This window comes from Hydra viridissima, unplaced genomic scaffold (genome assembly GCF_058129835.1).
Source record: "Hydra viridissima isolate aposymbiotic clone 2 unplaced genomic scaffold, HvirCarnegie_v1 scaffold_7, whole genome shotgun sequence".
NCBI classification, from domain to species: domain Eukaryota; kingdom Metazoa; phylum Cnidaria; class Hydrozoa; order Anthoathecata; family Hydridae; genus Hydra; species Hydra viridissima.
In genome coordinates, this window is record NW_028324306.1 from 10,317,533 (window position 1) to 10,323,993 (window position 6,461).

Consider the following 6,461-nt stretch of genomic DNA (forward strand, 5'->3'; position numbering starts at 1 on the left):
TCATCAACTGAGTAAACATGGACAGCCATTTTTAATATAAAGTATACACTAATTTTTATTATTTTACATACCTGTGACGGAAAAACTGTCCGTTGGAGTAAACTATCCGATCGGACATTTTACTCCGGAGTAGAATGTCCTAGTTTGGAGTAAGTTGTCCGACCTAGAGCATAGTGTAATTTTATGAATTTGCGGCTGATTTTGTACCATCATTTTGAAAATAATTTTAAAAATGGATGAACACAATAAGAATGCTGAAGAAAGAATGCTTGCTGATATTAGTAATTATCTATCTACATCTGTTTATCGCCATGACTGCACCCCGAATGAAAAGCGGGCGATTCGATGAAGAGCAAGCAGGTATAGATTATAAACATTAAGCATAGATTATATCATTTTGTAACTATGTTACAAGTAACATAGTTACAATATGATATATACTTTGATAGTCATTATGACGAATTGTTTGTAACATTTGTGACACTGTAAAGTAGATTACAAATATATTCGATATGACAAATAGAATATATGATAATTGTATATTCTATTTGTCAAATAGAATACCGTAAAATGAGGTGACTTTGGCCTTGTAGGTGACTTTGGCTAATTTATAAAAAAAAGTTTTAACTTTTAAAAACTACTTTGTACTTTTGCAGCTTCTTCCAAATTTAAGTTTTAAAATTAAATCTCAAAAGTAAATTTATTTTGTTTATTTATTACTTATATTAATTGCAGTTTGCGGAATTATTAATATGTTTTTTTTGTTTGTTTATTAGAGTCTATAAAAATTGTTAAATTTATATGCTGAAAAATTGTGAGTTGGTTGAAAATGCTGTTAATATTTGAGTGGGTTGTGATGTTATAACTAATAGTATATTTATATAGGATGAGTTTTGTACAATAGTTGCCAAATTTACAACACTTCTAATTAAAAATAACTTTAAGTAAAATTTATGGGGTGGCTTTGGCCACAACTTGGGGTGACTTTAACCTAAGTAAAAAATGTAATTATTTGATTTTCAATACTATATTTTTGATTTTTTTTTTCAGAAAATGTTGTCTATAGATATAATTTTATTGATTTAATTTTCAATTTTGGTTTTTAGGACAAAATACTATTTAATAATCATACTTACATCAAAGAAAACATGCCAAGAACATATAAATGTGTTGCTGGGAGTCGTGATTATACTACATACACCCAGAAAACATTAACCAAATGTTTTAAAGAAGTAAGAAGTGAAAAAACTTCTGAAAAACATGTTCTAATTGGGGACAATTTATCATCATATATAAATACATATGTACTGTCTTTGTGTGAAGAAAACAACATTAAGTTTATTGCACTTCCTCCCAACTTCACGTATTTAATGCAGCCATTGGATATTGCATATTTTTGACCAATAAAAGCTCAGTAGAGAAAAATATTAACAACTTGGAAGGAAAGTGGCAAAGGACGTAAAGCTCATTCCCTTCCAAAAGACCAGTTTCCAGCATTGCTTAAATGTCTCATGAAAAAAATTAAAGAACCTGGTTTTGAAAGTATGAAGGCAGGCTTCAGAAAAACTGGATTATACCCACTTGATCGAAAACAGGTACTAGATAGACTTCCTAAACGAACATTTACAAATGAAGATGTCACTGTAGAAATAGGTTCTCTTGTCAGCAATTCTTTCATACAACATTTAGTTGAAGCTAGAGGTGGTGATCATATACCCCTTAATAAAAAGCGACATAAAGTCTCTGTTGTACCCGGAAAAAGTGTATCTTCAATTGATGTAGTTAATATGCAAGCAGTTATAAATACAAATAAGACAAAGAAAAAATGACTTTTGTAAAAAAAAAAACAAGGTATCCACTCTAGAACAGCAAATAATTACAGATAATTTATTAAATAACTCTAGCACTTATAGTTTAAGATTTCTGTATGATTTATATCTTAAATAAATGTGTAAGTTACCTTCAAGCTTTTGTTTTTAATATTTTTTTGCCTTAAAAACATATCACCTAATATCCATGTATCTGTGAATATGTAAAATATGAAACGAATAATCAATAATTATAATTTGCTTTTAGGTGGCCAAAGTCACCACCACTATAGGAGTGACTTTGACTTACCTTAAAAATTGAAAAAATAGGGTAAAAGGTATAAAACTTTTGTTTTTTATTTTAATTATTTATTTCTTTGACATCGTGCACACCTAATGCAATTTATATCAACATATTAATCATTTATAATTAAATTTTGAAAAAAAGTTTGTTTATGTATTATTGGAAGCAGTTAATTATTTATAATTTGCAGGTTTAGGATGGAGGATGATAAACTGCATCACAAGACAAAGAATGACATATGGTTGGAAGTGGTTTTCAGCAAAGAACAAAGAAAACAAGTTGTTAAGTTTTGTCATAGCGAACCTACTGCCGGTCACCTTGGTAGAACACAAACTTTTTACAAGGTGTCAGAACGTTTTTACTGGCCAGGAATTTTCAAAGATGTAGAAAATGCTGTATGTATATTACATCATTGTTATCAATATTGATATGGCATTTATATATATATATATATATATATATATATATATATATATATATATATATATATATATATATATATATATATATATATATATATATATATAATATATATATATATAATACCTTATATATATATTATATATATATATATCCTGTGACATCAGAATATTAATATATACCATATGCTAGAATTAGTAATTTACAAGTTACACATAACATAGGTTAAAAACTGTGAACAATGTCAGCACACAAATTTGCGAAAATTCAAAAAAACTAGTCCAGAGCTGCATCCTATTAAAGTACAGTCACCATGGTTTCATATTGGAATTAATTTAATAGGACCACTTCCTGAAACATCTGATGGAAATAAATATATTCTTACTATCTCTGATTATTGCTCAAAGTGGGTAGCAGCATTTCCCCTAAGATCAAAATTAGCAAGTGGTGTTGCAATAGCATTGTATAAGGTAAATTTAAATATTATCTGATTGCATTTAAATAATTTTTTTGAAGATATAAGAGTATTTTAAATATTTTAGTTGTTCATGCAAATGGGTATACCAAAAGTTGTTACCTCTGACCGAGGCACAGAGTTTTACAACCAAATAAACAAGGAGCTAATGTCTTTGTTAAATGTGAAACATCATTTTACCACAGCCTATCATCCACAGGTTTAAAAATTACAATCAAACCATCCAATTAATGCTTGCAAAATTTTGCAATGACTGCCACATTACATGGGATACTCATTTGGATGCTTATACTTTTGCATACAATACATCAAGGCAAGAGTCTACAAAATATACTCCCTTTGAGTTAATGTTTGGAAGGAAGCCCATACTTCCTATAGAATTAGAAGTTGCAGGAGAATCTCCTCAATCATCGTTAATTGAATTTAACATGAGACCTGAAAGCAACCAACATTTTATGAATAAACTAATTGAGGAAAGGTATAAAGCATTTACTGGTTTGTTAAAATATGTTTGCAGAACATTACTGTAACAATTTGATTTTTTTCAAGGTTTTTTCTTTCTTTTTTTATTTATTTCTGGCATGTTTAATAGAGTTTTAATATGCAAAATGTTCTTTTTTCTTTCTTTAAAAATATACTTTGAAATTTTACAATAATTGTTTATACTTTAGATCAAATCTGCTAGAAAAAGCTAAGCAAAACATTGAAATGGCTCAAGAAAAGCAGAAAACAAGTTATAACAAGAAGCATGCAAATCCATTTGTTTATGCCATTGGGTCCTTATCAAGGATTTCACGCAGAAAAAAAGGAAAGAAGGCAAATTAGATTTCAGATGGCTTGGACCTTTTTGTATCCTGAAAAATTTAGGAAAAGGATCATATCTCTTACAAGAGATAGCCACCTTGAAGAAGAAGAAAGTTAATGGTTCCCACATCAAACCATATATTAGTGGAAGCAAAACCTTAACACCAGAGGCTGATTCTCTTCAAGAGAATCTTACTTGTAGTAAGGTTAGTGGTAAAATTGATAGTAGTCATGCAACTTCTGTTAATGTTCCATCAAATACTTATTCAGTTTCAACCATAAGCTCTTCTACAAGCAACAACAGCAACCAGAATAAAATATCTCATGTATTTTTAACACCTAGTATTAAATCTATTCCAACTACGATGTGAATGAAACCCTCAAAATGCTACTATGAAGAGCATAATTATTGTAAACCAGCAAAGCGAAAATATTATGAAACAAATGAATCCAATGATGATCACAACATTGAGATAAATTCAATTGAAGTAGAATCCTTCAAAATTGCATCCAAAGAAGGAGAGAACAAAGTATTGTGGATAAAAAATGGTTTATTTGAGTTGACATTAGTGGAAAAAAATATTCTTCTAAGTGAGAATAAGTGGCTAACAGATAACATAATTTTTGCCTCACAAAATATTTTAAAGGCACAATCATTAATTTCTGGTTTTCAAGATCCAATTTTAGGATTAAATATGTCATTTGTTAATATGACAAGTCCTTTTATCCAGATACTTCATGATGGATATGGACACTGGTTTGTAATTAGCAGAACACAAAAATTAAATGAAGTTCATGTTTATGACAGCTTGTTGCACTCATTGAGTGATCAAGGAAAAAAACAGGTGGCTGCTCTTTTAACATGTCCTGAAAAAAACATTGCTGTAAAAATAATTGATGTTCAACAGCAGAAAGGAGGGAATGATTGTGGCTTATTTGCTGTTGCTTTTGCTACAGCTTTAACTAAGCAGATACAACCAGAGCATTGTTTGTTTAAGCAAAGTATAATGCGGGATCATTTATTAAAAAGCCTTCAAGAACAGGTTCTTTCCATGTTCCCAACTGTTAGTGTAAATATAGGAAGGGGCGGTGTTAGCCGCATTGATTTCATAGAAATTTTCTGTTCTTGTCGGATGCGTGCTGAAGGCAAAATGATTAAATGTTTAAAGTGCAATGAGTTATATCACTTGAACTGTTTGATCAACATTTCGGAAAGCAGCTTTAATGATTTTGGATAATAAAAGTAAAAATAATAGCACTAATATAAGTAATTATGAAGACATTCCATTATAGTAAAAAATATAATAATCTGCTTTTAAAAACGAAAAATCTATATATGTATATAATGTATATTTATATAATATATATTTATAAAATATGTCTATTTACATGTCTATTTGCATGTATATTTGCGCAAATCATTTATTAAAATTACCAGAAGATCTTAGTAACATTATTTACAAATAAATTTAATAAAAATGACAAATATATATATTTTTTTTCCATGTAGCAGAATTAAACTTATTAATATTGAAATATTTCAACTAATTTTTTAGAATTCATTATACAATAAAATTTCATTTTAAATGAGGAGGTTGTAAACTTTACATATTAATAATTTGTTCAAGGCTTCGATTTTAGATTTACAAATTTCTTTCTTATTTGATGTCAGTATACTTGATTTAGAAAATGGCATTTTATTGTTTCTAGTTCAATTATTTATTTGTAAATGAATTTTTCCTCTTTTTTTTTCAGAACGAATAATACTTAACAAATAAATGAAGTTGCTCGAAAGAGTTTTGCTGATCATTTAAATCCATCATTTAAGATTTTATTTCTTTTAGCTTTTAATTGTGTTATGTGTTATATATATTAAAACTTAGTTATCAGAATGCATATGTATTCCAATAACTTAATACTTGGTATTAATTTAATCAAATTTTAATAACTATCCAAATTTGTTAAATAAAAAAATACATAACCTCTTTCAGGCGACTTTATTGAGGGGATTGTGAGTGGGATCAAATTGAAAATTTTTCCGATTTATTTTTTTTGAGAAATTATTAAGTAATTGATAGTTACTTTTTAAATTAAAATCATTGTTATATTTTAAATATGCAAAACAGTAAAAAGTACTTTTTCATTTTAGACTTAAAAATGAATATAAATCAAAAACTGGAAATATTGCTAAAAAAATCACGAAAGATATGAGGAAAACCAATAAATACCAACAACTTTCTATTTTTTACTGGAAGTATTTATCCAAATAAATTGTAATATATATTTTAAGTTAATAAATTGTGATATTGATATGCCACTTGTTTGCGTAATTCCCCATTTTTTATGTCTTCTTTTTTATAGCTTTTTCATGACAATATAAAAGTGAATAAAACGAAAAACAAATTTTAGCGTGGAAACAAAATTTGCTTTCAACAATCCAATATAACTAATGTGATTGTTCTGCGAAAAGAGTATACTCATTTCGCAAGCATGTTCCTAACCTTAGATGTATTAGATTTCGTGTGTGCCAGTTTTTCACGAAATCTTAGATTTAAGTCTTCTATCGCAATATTATTTACTCGCAAAATATATTCCGAGCTGACTGCGCAGTTGCCTAGTATATAATACATTTACATGTGAATTTCAAAAA

General features: G+C 28.1%; 1 pseudogene across 1 annotated transcript; it reads left to right on the forward strand.

Moving 5' to 3' along the window:
* Positions 1-1,729: 1,729 nt before the first annotated feature.
* Positions 1,730-5,318, forward strand: LOC149886087 (uncharacterized; annotated as a pseudogene). The gene is made up of 5 exons (XR_016454491.1): positions 1,730-1,851; positions 2,303-2,507; positions 2,757-3,002; positions 3,075-3,485; positions 3,679-5,318. The product of XR_016454491.1 is annotated as an uncharacterized LOC149886087 (transcript).
* The last annotated feature ends 1,143 nt before the right edge of the window (positions 5,319-6,461 follow it).